The 20,958-nt window shown below is 42.7% G+C and overlaps 1 protein-coding gene across 6 annotated transcripts in view; it reads right to left on the reverse strand.

Moving 5' to 3' along the window:
• Positions 1-20,958, reverse strand: part of NDP (norrin cystine knot growth factor NDP) — an 85,988-nt gene that overhangs the window by 36,050 nt on the left and 28,980 nt on the right. For 4 of the 6 annotated variants that reach the window (XM_083171031.1, XM_083171030.1, XM_083171032.1 and 1 more), the window contains exon 3: positions 14,060-14,136. The exons of the other annotated variants lie outside the window; for them this stretch is intronic. The gene's annotated coding sequence lies outside the window, so the exon portion shown is untranslated. The remainder of the gene's footprint in view (positions 1-14,059; positions 14,137-20,958) is intronic. 6 annotated transcript variants of the gene reach the window in all.

The raw sequence follows: 20,958 nt of genomic DNA on the forward strand, positions 1-20,958 counted from the left end.
AAGCACACATTAGCTGCTGTTGTAAAGGTATCTCAAATCTAATACAATAAACAGGTACAGGTTTGAAGGACATTTCTTCTACATAAAACTAATACCAGACAAACCGATATTAAATCTCATAAATTCATATGTAGTCACGCACTAAAACAAATCATAGCACAAAAAAATGTGTTAGTAATACAAAATGGATATAGCTATGGATTTAATGTGTGTGCATGTATTGTGACAAGAACACTGGAGTAGTGTTTGAGGGCAGGTATATTTGTCCCAGGTTCTTGTCCTACACCTTTTAGAAACAGGTGTTTTGCCTCACAGAGGGCTAATCAGCAAGCAAGCTGTAAAAAGGCTGCCAGAGTGAACAGTGTGAGGGGATTGCCTGGGAGATTGCAGAGTCTCTGTGTGAGAAGCAAACCTGCCTTTTACAAGTGAGCCACCCAGTGTTGACTGGGAAACTTTGTATTTTTCTTTAGTGACAGTTAGGAGCACCCTGTGTATAGTTAGTGGCGGACAGGCAAGGTATTTTCTTTTATGTTTATTTTGATTTCTGCTGAAATAAAACTGGTTGCGGCCAGTTGTACCACAAAGACTGGTCTGGTGTGATTACGCATGGTGGAGAATGCAAGCACTCCGTTCTGTGCATAAGTGAGAGCCGCAGCTGTGTGAGCCCTGCAGAAAACAGTGGTTTATGCAGATACAGCCCAGTGTGAAGTTGCTGAGAATTGCCTGAGGATTTTATATATGTCCTGGGTGAAAGCAGCTACAAAGCCACCTGAAAAATCTGTCAACATGGAGGAACTGCTTAAAGCCTTGCTGCAAGCTACAGCGGTACAGCGGGAGGCCACAGCAGCTCAGCAGGAGGCCACCAGGCTGCAACAGGTGGCCATTGAGGAAAATAGGAGAGAGCAGCAGGTGGCAATGGATGAACTTTGCAGGCAACAGCATCAGGATAGAGAGACCTTAACCGAAGTGGTGCGAAGCTTGGCAACACGGACCGGTGATGTGGCCGTCAGTGCTCCAGCCAGCTCTAGTTCTATCCGGGCCAGTCACTTCCTGCAGAAAATGACAGAGACTGATGATGTGGAGGCCTATCTGACCACGTTTGAAAGGACTGCTGAGCGTGAGAACTGGCCGGAAGCACAATGGGCCAGTCTGCTAGCACCTTTTCTCTCGGGTGAGCCCCAAAAAGCATACTTTGATTTAAGCCCTGCAGATGCTCGGGACTATGACAAGTTAAAAACTGAGATCCTAACCCGCCTGGGAGTCACACTGTCCGTAAGAGCCCAACGGGTGCACCACTGGGTATATGCCCTGGAGAAGCCTCCTCGCTCACAGATGCACGACCTTATTCAGATAACCTAGAAATGGTTACAGCCAGAGACATTAACTGGTCCCCAGATGGTGGAAAGAGTCGTCATGGACCGCTATTTGAGATCCTTGCCTGTGGTCCTGCGCAAGTGGGTGAGCCATGGAAATCCGGATACTGCTGACCGGTTAGTGGACATGGTAGAGGGGTATCTGGCAGCAGAGGAATTACTGATGACCACCCAGCACCCCACAGATCCCCGACAGCGCCCTTCAGTGAAGACTGGTAAGACTGTTCCATGGGAAAATGTTGCTGGGCGGTTAAGAGAGTGCAAGGCTGGAGAGACTGTAAACAGTGGCCCTGGAGACAGGCCAATGGGACTAGAAAGGTCTATGCTGCCCAAACGGGTTGATAATCGTGTGATTAAATGTTTCAGGTGTGGTATGCCAGGTCATGTTATTGCTAATTGCCCAGTTACGCAGGAACCCATGCAATGTGATGCAAAATCGCAGAATGTCTTTCTTTGCTAGATTAGCTTCTACTGTGGTGCCTTCTCCTAAACTCGAAAGACAAATGTGTGATGTGTTCTTAGAGGGTAACCGGGTAGAGGCTTTGCTGGACTCAGGAAGTTTGGTTACCCTTGTGAAAGCTGGATTAGTGAATCCCTTAAAGGTCCAGCAAATACCTATTGGGGTTACTTGTATACATGGGATACCCAACATTATGCCACTGCTGAAGTACATATAGAAACTTGTTGTGGGTCAGCAATTGTGAAAGTAGGACTGGTCCCCTCTATGGTGCATGAGGCCATAATAGGGAGGGATTTTCCTCATTTTTGGAAGCTGTGGGAATCACGTTTAGCCACAGATGGGAGAAGTGAAGAGCCAGTAGTTAATGCCAATGATTTTGTGGATGTATGTGGGTCATTTGAACCTTCTGACCCTTTACCTTTTGCTAGTTTGGCTGGGGAGGGGACAGATGGAGAGTCCAGTGAGGACCCTCTTGCTGGAAACGGAGAGGTAGTAGTGCCCGATCTGGAGGTAAAGAAGGATTTGTTTATGTCTGAACAGTTAAAGGACCCTACTTTATTGAAGGCTAGAGAAAATGTTAAGGTTGTTAATGGGGAACCCGTGGTACCAGGTGCCAAGATTTCTTATCCCCACATGGCTATTTGTAATGAGCTTTTGTACCACGTTGTCAAAAAGGGTGAGGAAGTGGTGGATCAGCTGGTAGTTCCCCAACCTTATAGGAGAACGGTACTAGATTTAGCTCATAGTCATGTTACAGCAGGACATTTAGGGGCAGAAAAGACCACTGAAAGAGTTTTACAAAGGTTCTTTTGGCCAGGGGTGTATAAAGAAGTGTCTGAATATTGTTCTTCCTGTCCTGAATGCCAGTATCATGCCCCTAGACCTCATTTCAGGAGCCCACTAGTTCCCATGCCTATTATAGAGGTCCCATTTGACAGAATAGCCATGGATCTCGTGGGGCCCTTGTTAAAATCCGCTCGGGGCCATCAGTATATTTTGGTAATAATGGACTACGCCACTCGATATCCTGAGGCTGTCCCTTTACGCACTATCACAACCAAAGCGATAGCTAGGGAACTGGTGCAGGTTTTCAGTAGAGTGGGAATACCAAAAGAAATTTTGACTGACCAAGGTACTCCATTTATGTCAAGGGTCATGAAAAAATTGTGCAAATTGTTTAAGGTCACCCACCTCAGGACGTCTATCTACCATCCCCAAACTGATGGGTTGGTGGAAAGATTTAATAAAATGTTAAAAAGTATGTTAAAAAAGGTTGTTGACAAAGATGGGAAAAACTGGGATTGTTTGTTGCCCTACTTGTTGATGGCCATCAGAGAAGTTCTGCAGTCCTCTACTGGGTTTTCTCCATTTGATTTGTTGTATGGTAGACACCCCAGAGGGCTGTTGGACATTGCCAAGGAGACGTGGGAAGGACAACCCACCCCTTATAAAAGCGTTGTTGAACATGTATCACAAATGCAGGATAGGATTGCAACCGTGGTACCTATTGTCAGAGAGCACATGGAACAAGCCCAAAGTGCTCAACAGAGGGTATATACCCGGAGTGCCAAGATACGGGAATTTGCTCCGGGGGATAGAGTTCTTGTGTTGGTGCCCACTGTGGAAAGCAAGTTCCTAGCTAAATGGCAGGGACCATTTGAGATTTTGGAAAAAGTGAATGAGGGTAATTATAAAGTATACCAACCAGGTAAGAGAAAACCTGAACAAATCTACCATCTTTGTTTTTTGAATTGGAGGGGCGTGGCCATGGCGGCGTGCGTGAGTGAGTAGGAGGGAGTCAGCTCTCCAGCGTCCCTCCATCCCCCGCCGCCTGCTACTACCCTGTCTCCCGCCGCGGCATGCTATTAACCGCCACGTGAAGCCCCGCCACTAGCCGCCGCGCTGCTAAAGGACGCTCCCCGGAGACGTGATCCATGCACGGTATATGCAGAGCACCCCCTACTCCTACCTATTTGACCTGTGACCGAATGAAGGAACGGGAAAAAGGAGGGACCAGTGGCTGGCTTGTGGCGGAAGTGAGGGTCGGTGAGAGAGTCCCAAGGAGCGCTTTGGTGCGCAGCGTTATAACAGCCTGCTCTCCCCCCTGATATCCAGCCGAGCTGCCGGGTGGAAGTGTGAACCTCCGGGAGCGTAGAGTGAGCAGAGCCCCCGCTAGCTGTATCGACCGTGTGAGGGAGGGTGAGAGAGACCCAAGGAGCGCTTCGCCGTGCTGCGGTAAAAAACCAGCCTGCTCTCCCCCCTGATATTCAGCTGGGCTGCCGGGTGGAAGTGTGCATTTCTGGGAATATACAGTGAGCAGAGCCCCCGTCAGATGTACTGAACTTGTGAGGGACGTGAGCGATTTGCCTACACTCAAAACACTTAGAGGTGACTATGGGGAGGAAATCTCTCCCAGCATCGGGTGAGAGCCGCAGCTGAGACCACACTGCCCTCAGGTCACGGAGGAGAGAGGATTTTGCTGTCTTGCTGGTTTACTAGACGCGATGGATCTCTGACTGGACTCATGCTTCTTATGGGTGAGACCTTTCCATTTACTATTATATCATATTAAGGGGAGCTGCTTGAATAAAGGGCCTTGAGTGTGGGTCTCTACGTAAGAACTTGCACTATTAGTTACTTCTCAAATAAGTACTGGCATCCTTTTATACTGAAGTGTCTTCTATACCCTTTTAAGGTCAACTCTTATTTTGTATACCAGTCTCACAATATCGTTTAAAACCTCCCATAAAAAATGGGAAAAACTAGTCAAACCACTGCCGCAGCACGACTAGAAAAATATGCTCGCACACAAAATCAGGGGGCAAATAGCTCAGGTGCGAATACACCACAAACTACCCCAGTAAAAGGGGGAGGAGCCCCAGTACAAAACGAAGTGACTTTACAGCAGGTTTTAAATGCAGTGAGTAATTGTGAGACAAGACTTTCGGGCCAGATAGAAAAGGTCCAGTCGGACATATCATTGTTGAGAGATGATGCCCAAAAGATCCGCGACCGGGTCTCAGAGGTAGAAAATCGCCTATCGACCCTGGAAGATATTATAATGCCCCTACAGAAGCAAATGAAATCAGCTACTACCAGAATTACTGATCTACAAAACAAAAATGTTGACATGGAAGGGCGCCTACGTAGGAAGAATATACGGGTGATAGGTTTGGAGGAGCGCGTGGAAGGGAGTTCCCCTGAGAGGTTTATCGAGGACTGGATAATCCAGGTGTTTGGAAGGGAAACCCTTTCTCCCTTTTTTTCAGTCGAAAGAGCACATCGTGTGCCAACCAAACCGCTACCCCCAGGTAGCCCTCCTCGCACGTTTATTCTTAAGTTGCTACATTATAAGGATCGTGACACTCTTTTGAAGCTTGCTCGATATAAGGAAAATTTGAGCTATAACGGCAAAAAAATCTATTTTTTTCCGCACATGCTGTACGCAATACAGAAGGAAAGAGTTAAATACAAGAAGGTCAAAAAGAGACTTCAGGAACTGAATTTGAAATATTCGATGTTATATCCAGCAAAATTGCGAATTATTGTTGATGATCAAGCTAAATTTTTCTATTCTCCTGAAGAAGCAGCGGTGTGGCTTGACGAACACCACCCAGGCGCAAATCAGATGCGTAGATGAACTGTGTTGATATAATATGTTATCTTATTTCCTCCCTTCTTTTTTTTTTTTTTTGAGGAAAGAAGATGAAATCAGTCATGCTGGCGCGGAGAGGCGGGAGTGGTAGGAGGAAGGGGGGGGGTGGAAGGGGGAACATGGGTTGTTCAGTATTATATCAGACCACCAGGGATATACGAGAAGGAGGTTATGCATAATCTCTTTCTTCCCCCCCCCCTTTTTTTTTTCAGTTATATCCCTGGTCAAATAATTCTAATATTTATTAATATGGAGAGCTGAGCACGCCATAAATTTAGTTCGTGACTAGTAGTAAATGTCCCTAAAGTGTATGTGGGGTAGGCACGGGGAAATGGTGGGGAGTGGTTTGGCTAAGAGGGAAGGTACAGGTATACCTAAAGGGATAGGTTATACAGGGAGGGGGGATTGGGATGTTGTAGTATTGTTATACTTGTTGTTTGTATGTTGCAATCCTTGGCAGACTACCATTGACATTGTTATGGTTTAAGTAAGAACGAGGGAGGAGGATTCAGGAATTGAGAATGGTTAGATTGGTAACCTGGAACGTGCGAGGACTTAATGAGAAAGTTAAAAGGTCCCTAGTCATGAATTATTGTAAAAAAATTAAAGCAGATATTTTTTGTCTCCAAGAGACCCATATGCAGGGGGATAAAGTTAACGCACTGAAACGACCATGGATTGGGAGATCTTACCATTCTCTCTTCTCTTCCTCCTCCAGGGGAGTGTCGTTTTTTTTTTAGAAAAATCTATATGTTTTGAATGTATTTCCGTCCAAATTGATCCCCAGGGTAGATACGTGTTTATAGATGGAATGATCTCTGATGTGAGATGCTGCATTATTGCGGTGTATGTTCCCCCTCCTTTCTCATATGAGGTGTTGAGAAGGGCGGTGGAATATACTGCTGAAAGGCCTGAATCATATGTTATATGCCTGGGTGATTTTAATACTGTACTGAACGCAACATTGGATAGGTTGAATATGCATGGAAAAGACCTAGGTAGGGGACACGGGTTAGCGCAATTTATTAAACAGGTTGGGTGGTGCGACATCTGGAGGGACAAACACCCTAATTTGCAGCAATTTTCATGTTATTCGGCCGCACATGATTCCTTTTCTAGACTTGATATGGTATTGATATCAACTGATTTTTCTAAGTATGTGGCGGCAGTAGAGTATAAACCATGTGGCATTTCGGACCACTCTAGGCTAGTTTTGACTCTGGACCTTACTCCCGAAAGGGGTTTCACCTCCTGGCGTTTTCATCCCTCATGGTTGACCAGATTTGAGAGTATAGATAATATTGGATTAGAAATAGAAGATTTTTTTAGACGTAATACTGATTCGGCCAAAATGACATCAGTCTGGGAGGCATTTAAAGCCTATTTAAGAGATACCCTTATGAAAGAAATCGCTGGGGAAAAAAGGAAGTGGCTGGAAAAATCAATGAAGTTAGAAGTTAAAATGTTAGTCAGAACAACAATACTTAAGAGATGCCACAGACGTAGCCAAGACTATATGGCTAAATGATCAACAAAACTGGTTAGAACATCTATATACCATGACTAACTATAGCATATCAAAAGGACTTAAGCAAATATATTTAAACGGGGATAGGGCAGGAAAGTTTATGGCCTCCTTGATTAAGGCAGATACCCAACCCAGAAGGACGGTTAAAATATTATCAGAAGAAGGGGAGATATTAACCTCACCTCAAGAAACGGCTAAAGTATTTGTAAAGCATTTTTCAGAGGTATATCGGTCGAAATTAACTAAAGATGATTCCGCTATTCAACTCTTTTTGAATACCTCTCAGCTGCCAATAATTTCCCCGGAAGGAAGGGAAAAGTTGGAGCTCCCTTTCTCTATTGAGGAGATAGAAACAGCTATAAGATCTATGACCAGTGGTAAAGCACCCGGGGTGGATGGGCTCCCAATTGAGATTTATAAAGTTTTTTTTAAAAGTATTGCTAATTATATGCTTCATGCATTTGAAGGTATGGAAACAGAGGGTAAACTTACCCCTTCAATGACAGAAGCAATAATTACCATAATTCCTAAAGTAGGCAAGGACCCAACCTTGATAGATTCTTATAGGCCAATCTCACTTATATCAGTGGATGCGAAAATCTATGCTAAGGTGTTGGCAATGAGACTAGAGAAAATGATTCACGAGATTATACATCCAGACCAGACCGGTTTCATGCGTGAGAAGTCCACAGCCAACAATCTACGCAAAGTATTTTCTTATATCCAGACAGAAACCTTGGGGAATGAGGGTGCTTTGATAGCGTCCTTCGACGCAAATAAGGCATTCGATTCTATTGAATGGCCTTATTTGCTATCTTTTGGATTTGGACCTCGTTTTATTGACAGGGTTTTCTTACTATACCAGGCCCCTACGGCCAGAATCTTGATTAATGGTTTTGTGTCAGAATCATTCTGTCTTTCTCGTGGCACTAGACAAGGATGTCCTCTATCGCCTTATTTATTCGCTCTAGCAATGGAGCCATTGGCATGCAAATTAAGAAACCATTTGATAAATCGGAATGGCCTTAGGGGTCCTGGTTATAATATTATATCATTATATGCAGATGATTTATTGGTGGGCCTCTCTAATTATAAGAAGGACCTTGATACTGTTCTGGAAATCATCCATGATTATGGAGATTATTCAGGATTAACGATAAATCTAAATAAGTCCAATTTACTAGCTATCAGGCAGGATATATGCAAGGAAGAATTGCTACCCCATTATCCCCCTTTGGTAAAATTCTTTAAATATCTAGGTGTAATAGTAGCGGAGGATTCCTGTAGCTATATAAGAGATAATTTAACACCCATAATTGAAGAGGTCAGACTTAAATGTAAAGCCTGGCAGAAACTACCATTAACAATTCTAGGAAGAATTAACCTGGTTAAAATGTGTGTTCTACCAAAGCTGTTATATGTTTTTCATCATTCCCCTGTCTTCATCACCGATAAGGTATTTAACAAGCTGAACAGCATAATATTCTCTTTTATCTGGCGAAATAAAAATCCGCGGGTTAAAAGATCGATCCTGACTACCGAGCGTAAATATGGTGGGTTGGCCGCACCTAACTTTAAAATATATTATTACGCAGCCCAACTGGGACACCTTCTTCAATGGGTAAATGAGCAGGAAAATTCGGAAGAACTGGTAAAATTGATTAAGAAATCCGCTCAGGGATACACACCGTTGCAGGTGTTGCTTGAAGAATCCAAGTTTAAGAGATCACCACCCATAGTAGTCCAAGCTAGGAAGATCTGGAGGTGGATTAGCAGAAAGGTGGGATCAGAAGGAATTGATCCCGATACGAGCCTATTCTCCCTGAAGCAACTATATAGGAGTGAATATCAATATGGGGTAAGGTTATGGCGCTCTTATGGGATTACATCTATAGGCCAAGTATATGAGCAAGGTCGGTTAAAAACTTTTGGCATCATTAAAAATGAGTATAATCTTCCTAAAACTATGTTTTTTCGGTATTTACAAATGAGGAGTGTATTAACTACACATGATAGAGATGCGGAGATTCATATTTGTACTTCACCAGTTAAATTATTTCTTAAAAAATTGGGAAAGAGGAAAAGAATTTCCAAATGCTATAAATTTGTTATGGATAATTTAAAGGGGGAAGAACTTGTTGGTCTAAGAGAAAAATGGGCCAGAGATGCCCCAAATTTTGATGACGAGAGCTGGAAGATAGCACTTCAAGTACCTATGCTAGCTACCTCATCTTTAAGAACACAGCAAATTCAGTTCAATGTTTTACATAGGGTGTATATGACGCCTGAAAAAATATGCAAATTCGATTCAAATAAAAGAGATATGTGTCCTAAGTGTAATAAGGAAGGGTGTAATTTTATTCACCTAATATGGGAATGTGAGAAGATACAAAGGCTATGGCAGCAAGTAGGTGAAATCTTGAAGCAGTGTGATATCCCGCTAAGGGATGCTACTCCCTTAGAATATATTTTGGGGATTTGGCCGTATAATTGTTTTACCCCTACACAGCGACAATTGGCTATAAATTTGTGTGCACTTGTTAAGGTTTTAATTGCACGTCAATGGCTCTCAAAAGAGTCTCCGAAACTGAGGGAGTGGGTTAATTTAGTAAATTATACTTTTGAGCAAGAGAGAAATATTAGTAGGTCACGTAATTGTTTGAACGTTTTCTGTGAAGTTTGGGGTGGGTGGAAGAACTCTAAACACTATAAGGAAACGAGGCCCTTGGCTCTTACGTTGGTTAATTGATGGCATTGTATTCACGAATTCACTGACGTTGTGTGTGTTATCAGTCCAGAACCGTAAATAATAGTATTAAATATTAAAAAGGAAAGGGGAAAAAAAAAAAAAGGGAAAGGGGGGAAAGGGAAAAGGAGGGAGAGGAGAAAAAAAAAATCTCAGGTGGACATCTGCTGTTTGAAGTTTATACGGGCGCACTTTGTCTCAGATTTACTCAAAGGTGTGGGTTTAGAGAATTTTTAATGGGGAATAATATGGGGGAGGTATATACGGCTATTTTGTAATAAAGAAGATTCAGCTTTTTGTAATCCCCTGTTTTTTTTTTTGTTTTTTTTGGGGGGGGGGGGGGGCACTATCCGAAATATTATTAGGATTTATCCACTGATAATTACTTGGTCTAGGACTGCTTGCTTAAAATGTTTATATGTTTGACCTATGAATTCTAGCAGAAGAAACTGCCGGCTTTAAGATATCTAGAATCTATGTTCTTCCTTACGATATATTTAAATAATGACTGTAATGACATTATGATGAAATGTTGGATTTAACTTGCCAAGGATTGCTCGTCTTGTCTGTCTTATATGTTTAAGTTAGTCTGTATTGTTTTGGTGAATGTTTTGCTTTTTAAGTTATGTGTTATGAAAAATTGAAACTATTTAATAAAGATGAATTAAAGTAAAAAAGGTTGTTGACAAAGATGGGAAAAACTGGGATTGTTTGTTGCCCTACTTGTTGATGGCCATCAGAGAAGTTCCGCAGTCCTCTACTGGGTTTTCTCCATTTGATTTGTTGTATGGTAGACACCCCAGAGGGCTGTTGGACATTGCCAAGGAGACGTGGGAAGGACAACCCACCCCTTATAAAAGCGTTGTTGAACATGTATCACAAATGCAGGATAGGATTGCAACCGTGGTACCTATTGTCAGAGAGCACATGGAACAAGCCCAAAGTGCTCAACAGAGGGTATATACCCGGAGTGCCAAGATACGGGAATTTGCTCCGGTGGATAGAGTTCTTGTGTTGGTGCCCACTGTGGAAAGCAAGTTCCTAGCTAAATGGCAGGGACCATTTGAGATTTTGGAAAAAGTGAATGAGGGTAATTATAAAGTATACCAACCAGGTAAGAGAAAACCTGAACAAATCTACCATGTTAACTTAATCAAACCCTGGAAAGATAGGTTGTCTCTGTCAGCGGAGCCTTGCTCTTTGGCGTCTTCACCTCAGTTGCTTCCCGCGGTGAGGGTGTCAGAGACATTGTCAGCTGATCAGAACATCAGGTTAAAGAATTTCTCAACCGAAATAGGGAGATATTTTCAGAGCTACCTGGCCAAACGACCATAATAAAACATGACATTGTCACTGAACCAGGGGTCAGGGTTCATATAAAGCCATATAGGATTCCTGAAGCTCAGAGAGAAGCTGTCTCTAAAGAAGTTAAAAACATGTTAGAACTAGAAGTCATAGAGGAATCCAACAGTGAGTGGTCCAGTCCTATAGTTCTCATCCCGAAGCCAGATGGTAGCATACGCTTTTGTAATGATTTTCGTAAATTAAATGAGGTGTCCAAATTTGACGCATACCCCATGCCCCGTGTGGATGAGCTTATAGAAAGGCTGGGAACAGCCAGGTTTCTTACCACATTGGACCTGACTAAAGGTTACTGGCAGATACCCCTAACTGATAGCGCAAAAGAAAAAACAGCCTTTTCGGTTCGAGAGGGGCTGTTTCAGTATAAGATGTTACCTTTTGGGTTGCATGGGGCTCCAGCAACCTTTCAACGGACGATGGATAAAATTTTGAGGCCCCATAGAAAATATGAAGCTGCATATTTGGATGATGTGGTAATTCACAGTACGGACTGGGGGTCCCATTTGGTTAGCAGTACTGGACTCAATCAGAGAAGCAGGGTTTACTGCTAACCCAAAGAAGTGCTGCCTTGCAATGGAGGAGGTTAAGTACTTGGGCTTCACCATTGGTAGCGGTCTGATTAAGCCCCAATTAAATAAAATCGATGCTATTCAAAACTGGCCTCGGCCAGTGAATAAAAAACAAGTAAGGGCTTTTTTGGGAATAACTGGGTATTACAGACAATTTATTCCTAATTTTGCAGCCACAGCAGTGCCGTTGTCAGACCTTACCAAGGGGAAGCAGTCAAATACGGTGAAATGGAACCCTGATGCAAAAAAAGGGTTCCAAGCGTTAAAAGTGGCTTTGTGTTCACAACCTGTACTGATAACGCCAGATTTTTCAAAAGAATTTGTTGTACAGACAGATGCCTCAGAGGTAGGGATAGGGGCTGTGTTGTCCCAAACCAGAGATGGGGATGAACACCCTATCATCTATTTGAGTAGGAAACTCAATGAGCATGAAAAAAGGTATGCCATTGTGGAAAATGAGGCTTTGGCCATTAAATGGGCATTAGATACCTTGAGGTATTACCTCTTGGGAAGACAGTTCAGGCTAGTGACAGATCACGCCCCTTTAAAATGGATGCATGTAAACAGAGGTCAGAATGCTCGGGTAACCAGATGGTTTCTAGCATTACAGGATTTCAAACATAGACCAGGTTCACAGTTGACTAATGCAGATGCATTGTCTCGCACCTTCTGTTTGGGGGCTACAAGTGTTCCGGCCCCTAGGTCGAAACAGGGGTGGGGGATATGTGACAAGAACACTGGAGTAGTGTTTGAGGGCAGGTATATTTGTCCCAGGTTCTTGTCCTACACCTTTTAGAAACAGGTGTTTTGTCTCACAGAGGGCTAATCAGCAAGCAAGCTGTAAAAAGGCTGCCAGAGTGAACAGTGTGAGAGGATTGCCTGGGAGATTGCAGAGTCTCTGTGTGAGAAGCAAACCTGCCTTTTACAAGTGAGCCACCCAGTGTTGACTGGGAAACTTTGTATTTTTCTTTAGTGACAGTTAGGAGCACCCTGTGTATAGTTAGTGCCGGACAGGCAAGGTATTTTCTTTTATGTTTATTTTGTTTTCTGCTGAAATAAAACTGGTTGCGGCCAGTTGTACCACAAAGATTGGACTGGTGTGATTACTCAGCTGCTGTTGGCTGCCTTCTACCCCAGGAAAAGGCATCCAAATTCCCCTACAGTGTTACAGTATGTATGTATGTATGTATGTGTATATATATATATATATATATATATATATATATATATATATATATATATATATATTATTCATTATTTACAGTTATGTAGGTATTTACTGTACATTCAGATCTCATGCTGATTGAGACTGATGGCCTCATTGGGGTAAAATATGCTATAATTTACAGTGTAAAAATTGCACTGTATGAGTACACTAGCAAAGTTTGTTTTCTGTGTAAATTAAATATCTTGACAAGAAATTGGATTTGAGAAAAAAATACAGGAAAACTGTAACCTTTTCATTATTTGAATGCACTTAAAAGAATGTTGCAATGACACCAGGAAGAAATTGCTACACCTTTTGGGTGATATTGCCTTCATGTGGGGGAGACCGATCTCTTGGCCTACTGTAAAATGAAGAGGAAATTGTAGGATTTGGCCTATAGATGAAGAAAGTTGATGGACCTGCAGGGTCGTAGTACTGCCTCAGGCCTTTATATAGTTCTGGAGTGCCCACAGTAGATGGGGTGCTGCATGACGTCCAGACAGTCGGGATTCCTATGGTCAGTATACCGACATCGGAATCCCAACTGTTTAAATGCCAGACACTCAGGATCCCAACTGACAGGGGCTATTCTTCTTCGTGGGGTCCATGGCCCTTGTAGAGGGAGAATAGAACCTGTGGCAAGTGCAGCATGGTGAGCGCAGTGAACCCACAAGGACTACTGGGGGCTGGGAATCCGAAGTCGGTATACTGACCATCGGAATCCTGACGGCCGGCCGGCATACCACACCCTAGTAGATGATACGCATGTAGGGTACCTGGCTGTCACCTGCTGTTATTCTTCACCTGCTCTGAATGTCACTGTTTGCAGTGGCTAAATACACCTACACATACATAACTAAAATACCTTAAAATGCCTTCAAACTCCTACACATGTTCATATAAGACCATCAGACTGTCTAGGCATGTGTGAAAAGAGAACATAGCCACAGGTCAGCTAGACCATGCCCCCTGGAGTAAGACATGTCGTGGTTGTGACTGCATGTCACCCAGTTTCACAGCTAGGGGCAAACACAGTACAGCTGCTGTGCTGCTCCCAGCCTCCTCCTGGAACTAAATGGATAACAGCAATTATTCAGCCACTAAAATTTTGATGGCTAGGATCAATGTAACTTATATAATATCATAAAACAGGACATACCGATAGAGACAGGCTCATCTTGACTAAGTTTCTACACCTAGGCGCAGAAAATGCTTCCTTTCATCTATTGTTCTCAGCTGCAATACAATAGAGAGATAACAATACAGCAAGGGGATTAACACTCATAGGAAAATGTACCAAGCAATCTAATAGAAGACCCAAAGTGTAGTCTTTTTAATATACTGTACAGTATTATACTTTTCAGGTCTCTTACAATCTTAGGTGTCCCAAATATGCAACATACACAGTAACATGAAAAAAGTAAGTGAGCCCATTGTTTTGAATACAGCTTAAATTGGTCAAAGATTGGCTGATTCTGAGTTGTGAGCAAAAAAATAATAACTGCAACTGGAAAACCCATGCTGCAATAAAAGGGTTCAAAAAAACTTTATTTTTACTCTGCAATTAGGTTTGAGATAGAACATTGCTCTCCCAAATCTAAACATTTCTCCACATTTCAAATTTTCCCCACCTGCAGTGTAAAGGAACTCCTTGGTACTCCTTCTTATGTGCCCAACTGTGAATTAGTCCCAAAATGTGTACACATGTGAACTGTGGTGTGGTCCATCAGTGATGCAATGTACTGATATATTGCATCACCATATACTGTACACTACATGATCTGCTGTACCACGACACAATATATCATTACATGTATAATGTAACAATGCCAGGTAACATAAGCAGAATTATGCCACGTGATGTCCAACACATCATGTGGGTCTATGCAACCTTCCATTTCATCAAACAAATAAGTTGAGGTTGGATTTGTGGGTGCACATTAAACAATAGTTGATGTATTCAAATGCAGAGGTAAACATTGTCCAATATATCCTATAGTGTAACTGTTTATAAAGCAATAGTAATAATATGTGAGTAACAAGATCCAATTGTAAAGCGCAACCGAATATGCTGCGCTATATAAGAAACTGTAGATAAATAAATAAATAATAGTTGTTAATTTAAACTTGTTCCATACTTTGCACAATTTACAGTTGGTACGTGGCTTTAATTGCATCTAGTCATACCCAAAGACAACACATAGCAGAATAAATTAAGCATTGCTTTAAACAGTCTATTCACAGCCTATAGCCTAAATGAAATGTGAATTTAGAAATATAGAAATAGCATCGGTACTTGTTTCCTAGCACGGCGCCCGTAGGGTCCCATCGTATACCATAACTTAAGGTATGCGATGGGACCCGACAGACCCGATTTTCGGGTTTTAAAGACCTTCCCATACAATTTAAAAATTGGTGGCATCGCATGCCATTTTACATTGTACCCCATGTTAAATGCCCCCATACCCTATTTTTTATTGTATACCCACATGATGGTTAATTATTATGTGAAATGCCACCCCTTTGTTAATAATAAACAATATTACAATAAACGCCAACCCGAAGCATGGCGAGTGCAGCGAGGGGCGGCGGTACGCGTCCTCCGACCTTTTCATACCTCCACTATCCAAGTCGGTGCGGAGCTGAACTTATATAGTGTGGCGAGCGCAGCGAGCCACTGAGCCCGAAGCGTTGCGAGTGCAGTGAGCCCCGCCAGGGGACACGTAATACTTCACATGTATTCCTCGCTGTGCTCTCCACACTATATAAAATCAACTCCACGTATCAACTATATGTATTCCTTGCTGCGCTCGCCACACTATATAAAATCAACTCCACGCCGACGTGGATAGTGGGGGTATGAAAAAGTCGGAGGACACAGACCGCCGCCCCTCGCGGGCTCGCTGCGCTCGCCACGCTTCAGGTTGGTGTTGATCGTGGCGTTAACAATGGGGGGGCATTTGACATAGTAATTACCCATAAGGGTGGGTATACAATTAAAAACCGGGTGTGGGGGGGCATTTAACATTGTAATCAGCCATCAGGGTGGCTGTACAATAAGAAATCGATTTGGTCGCATGCGATGTGATTGACCCGATTTTTACGACCCGATTACATACAATAGAAATCGGTGGCGCCGTGCTAAGAAACAAGTACCATAGCATCTAATTGAACCACTGTCAGCTAATAAATTAGTACTGAAAGCCGGAACTATAAGGGATTATTTTTCACCTGCAGGAGGAAGGAGAAAATAAATATCCCTGAGAAGTTCTGTTTTTTTTGTGATCGCCATAGCAAAAACATAAGAATCCACAAATTTATCCTTGATCCTAGAGGGTAAATGTTCTAGCATGAGAGTTCTATTGAAGATGGGATATCTTCTAGAAGGTGCTAAATGAGTAGAATCTGATTGGTTGCCCATAGCAGCATCCCATCTTCAATAGAATTTCAATATTAGTAAATTTACCCCAATTTGTTCTCACCTGGGACAGGCTTTAATGAATTACACCAAAATGTAATTGAATTCTCAAGTAGCAAAGAATGGCCTTCAGCAGCAAAATTAAAAGATAATATCAAGGGAACTTTAAAAGGGTGCGTGTGAGGGCCTCGAGGACAGAAATAACTTCTGTGCAATGGCACGATTAACTTTATGAGGTCTAGATAACCACAGCACAATGGCATAAATCACATCATCAAGACTTGTCCCATCCCCTTCACTAGAAAGAGTTGTACTGTTCAGGGGCAAATTAATAGGGGGGGAGGGGCATGTGCTGTGTGGTTCTCTCCTCTCTAGCCAGTAGCACATTATTACTATTATTTATTTATTTACTAACAGTTTCTTATATAGCGCACACATATTCCGCAGCGCTTTACAGAGAATATTTGAACCATTCACATCAGTCCCTGCCCCAGTGGAGCTTACAATCTATATTCCCTACTACATTTACATGCACACAGACATTCTAGGGTTAATTTGTTGGGAGCCAATTAGCCTACCAGTATATATCTGGATTATGGAAGGAAATCGGAGCACCCGGAGGAAACCCACGCAAGTACGGGGAGAATATACAAACTCCGCACAGTTAGGGCCATGGTGGGAATCAAACCCATGACCTCAGTGAGGCGGTAATGCTAACCATTACACCATCCGTACTGCCCCAATTAGTGAGTACTACTAGACTGTGGTGGACTCTGGAGTACACTGTGCATGTGTAGGTCTCTGGTGAAATGGCATTTCTCAGTGATATTTCTACTGCGCTTTCGGAAATCCTTTGAAAGTGACAGTGGCACCATTTTTCCAGTGATGTGTGCAGTGCGTCCACTGCTAGTGACTCCGGAAAGAGATAAATATTTAAGAAATGAGATTGTGTTGTGGCCCAGTGGTCTGCATGCACTGCACATGCTACACCCATTATACATGCACCACCCAGATGGGTGTCTGCTCTCCCAGAGGTCTCTGAGGGCACGCCAATATTCATGGGTTTTCTAGACATACCTGTAAAAGTGGGAAAGGATTATTTTTGTTTTATTAACAGTTATTTTTATAGTGAACACTTGTTCTTCAGACCTTTACTGAGAATATTCATGGGCTGATTTCTGTAAATTATTATTATTAAAATGATGTGTTTTGACACCCTTTTTCCATTATTTAGTATTACCTGAATGCAATAAAAAGCTTTTGGATTGGTTTTCATGAAAAACTACTCCAAACCCAATTTTTTTTTTTTTTTTACTTTTTTTTTTAGTAACCAGATCACATTTCCCATACTATAGGAATATATGTGGCCGAATTTATGGGAAAAAAATGTAGAAAAACCCTCAGTGAGCCCTGTCATATTAATGCCAGCTTCAGCATGCAAATTTAATTTTTCTGTGTTATCATTGTTCTGCTGTCTGCTGTTATTGTTCTGCCCACAAGGGGACTCTTGGCAACTACAGCAAATCACCGTGACCACAGAAAATCACTGTCCTTGTAATGAAACTCCTTAGTACCTCCCAACCTCCCCATTAGTGCAGCGTAAGGTGGCAGGTGACACTACCTGCACATACATAGATGCAGAATACTTGTCTACTTTTGAAGTATGCTTAATAGTGATTTCAGCATATGATGCTAAATTAGGACTACAGTGTATGTGGTTTTATTAGAAAGCATAGTAACTTTTTAGTAACTTTTTAAGCAAATAATACTTAAGAATTCTAACACATTGTTTTCATCCTATAATATGTAATACAACAAACACCAGTACATAAAGAGGTGAGCGCTGAGTACACACCACTTGATATATCACTGTTAAACAAGTATTGCCCACTCGGGTACATAGCAGCACCTCCACTGCAAGGCTATTCGCCAATTGAGCACGTGTCAATACAATTTAAATCCCCATGGACTATTGTTACATGGGGATCTGCTCAGAAAACCAGCATTTCAGATGCCAGCAGTCGGAATACCAACAACAGAATTCCGACACGATGAAAAGACTGTGTCGGCATCTGGTTAGGGTTAGGTTTCGGGGAAAGAGGAGGGTGGCATCTGGTCAATTGGTTGACATTGTCTAGGTCAACAGTCAATAGGTCGACCACTATTGTTTGTCGGGCAATAGGTCGACACAGTCTAGGTCGACATTGACAAAATGTCGACAAAGAAAAGGTCGACAAGATTTGTTCATGATATTTTTAAACCGACTTGTTCCTATTTCATGATACCAGTGGGAATATAGGGAGAATATAATAATGTCAGCAGGAGGTAAGAGTTATTGTCCGGTATCTAATTGCCGGCGTTGATGTACCAATTGGCAACAACAGACTAAAATAGCCAATAGTATATTGAGCTATCCAAATATAGCTCATTTTTATTGTGCAGAAAATGAGCAGTTTTCTGGTGATAACACATAGAATAAGTTCCCGGGCTCATGCGTACGGGGTGTGAGGCACCCGAAGCATAATCCCCAATAACTGCGGTTTGTTGGGGCTAAACAATTGGAATGCAGTTGTAGAGCCCCAACCAAATCCATTAGCTTCGGTAAATTACTGTAACTATGTAATTGAACAACTTTGCCTAGAGCCAAGTAACCATGGTTGTATCTAGTGTTTTATAGTGGTACCTAGAATAGAATTTGTAGCGCTCATACAAAAAAAAGTTAAAAACTTTTTATTATGGATACTCCTTAGTACATGGCAAAAATTCATAAAGCCTTCTATGTGTAAATTACCTCCAATATGCATCCAACTTGATATTTAGCCCAGGGACAATGCAGGATTACTATTAGGAGGTACAACATTTGAAAGACATATGCAGGGCTGCCGACAGGGGGGTGCTGTGGGTACAGCTGTCCTGGGTCCCAGGCTCTGAATGGGCCCGGGCAGCTGCCCACAGCGTCAGCGGCATGGTGCCACCCCCCACTCCCAAGGACACTCACCGCCTCCCTCACCCAGCAGCCCCCCAACCAGGCACGCACAATACAAAGTGCAGCCTGCAGAGCGCCGAGCCTAGGACACAGACAGAGGGGCTCGGTGCTCTGCAGGCTGCACTGTGCAGTGTGCGCTCCCGAGGAGACGTGGAGTCATCCATGCAGGAACAAGGGCGATGCCGCAGCTAGGTAAGTAATGGTGCAGGTGGGGCGGGGTTGTGCGGGTGTGTGGGGGGGTGGGTGGTGGGGATGCGCAGGGGGTGCCCGGACTGAAGGTCAGTACCGGGCCCCGAGATTACTAGAGGCGGCCCTGGACATACGCATTGTTGTTTAGCAAATGACTGTACTGGCATATCTATAATGGGTGTAGGGTGTGCATTGCAAACGGGCCCCTGGGTTCAGGAGGACCCAAAACCACACACTATGCAAACAAATTATACTTATCTGAATGTGCACAAAAGAGAGGTCTCCAGGAACTTAGCATGGGTGCCATTGAAGACCACCTGCACATGCGCAGTAGACTCTGGGACATGGTGGGCGGGCATGGTGCTAAGCTGAACAGAACAGCCGAGGGCAAAGGCACAGACAGCCAGGCAGCATATAAACCATCTGTTCTAAACTAAGCACTACTCATCATAAAAAAAAAATAAAAAAAAACCTGTGTCTGCACTGACCAATCCCAAAATTCTGGGATTTGAAGCTCCAATCCCAGAATTGAAATCATGTCAATTGTAGGCAACAATCCCAGGATACCGCAGATGCTGATACAAGGATTGGCCACCCCACTACTAACTAGTACATACAGTAGATCCCTTAAACCAGGGGTGGCCAAACCGGTTCTCCAAATCTACCAGTGGTCCACATATTCCCAAATCACCTAGCTGGCGCACAGCTGTAGTCATTACTAACTGTCACATTTTCAAACATGCTGCAATCATTCCTACTATAGATCCACAGGTTGCCTCAGAAACATGACCTGTTGGTAGATCTTGAGGACAGGTTTGGCTACACCTGCCTAAACTGTCTCCCTGTGCGAACTGCATTTGGAGCAAGATTATATGGGTAACTGGAACAATTGACAATCACCCAATGGAGCAGTTTATTTCCAGGCAAGTCTTGTTCCATATGTATTATGATCTGATTCTTGTGGCAATGTATGATAGTGTTTCTAACCACTTGTTAATATTTAGGACAATACTAATAGTAACAACAAGCATAACACATGCAATGTCATAAGTCTTCAAAAGTGAAGGTTTATTGTGTATTGAACATGAAAAATGTAATTCATTTCTTAATGGCATCTCCATATGTAAAGTGTGAAGCGATGAGTTGCAGGCTGCCTGCATTCTAGTTACAATGTTTTATGACTTGTACTCTGTTATGATGTATTATGCTGTAATGTGTAAATAAAATGTTTGACACTCTGACCTGCGTTTCCAGCTTCAAAACACATCAATGATCAAAGACCTGAAATGTTTACTACAGAAATGCATCCATGATAAATGTTGTGTTCCTTACAGTAACAAGGCCATCATAGCAAATGGAAAACCTGGAGTACAGTATGTAAATATACTCCTCAGCTTTTTACCATTATTTTTGTTGTTCTACAGGAATGGTGGGCAACATGATATTGGGGGGTCCTCAGTGTGAT

The sequence above is a fragment of the Crinia signifera genome, chromosome 2 (assembly GCF_055691185.1).
Source record: "Crinia signifera chromosome 2, ASM5569118v1, whole genome shotgun sequence".
Classification (NCBI taxonomy): Eukaryota; Metazoa; Chordata; class Amphibia; order Anura; family Myobatrachidae; genus Crinia; species Crinia signifera.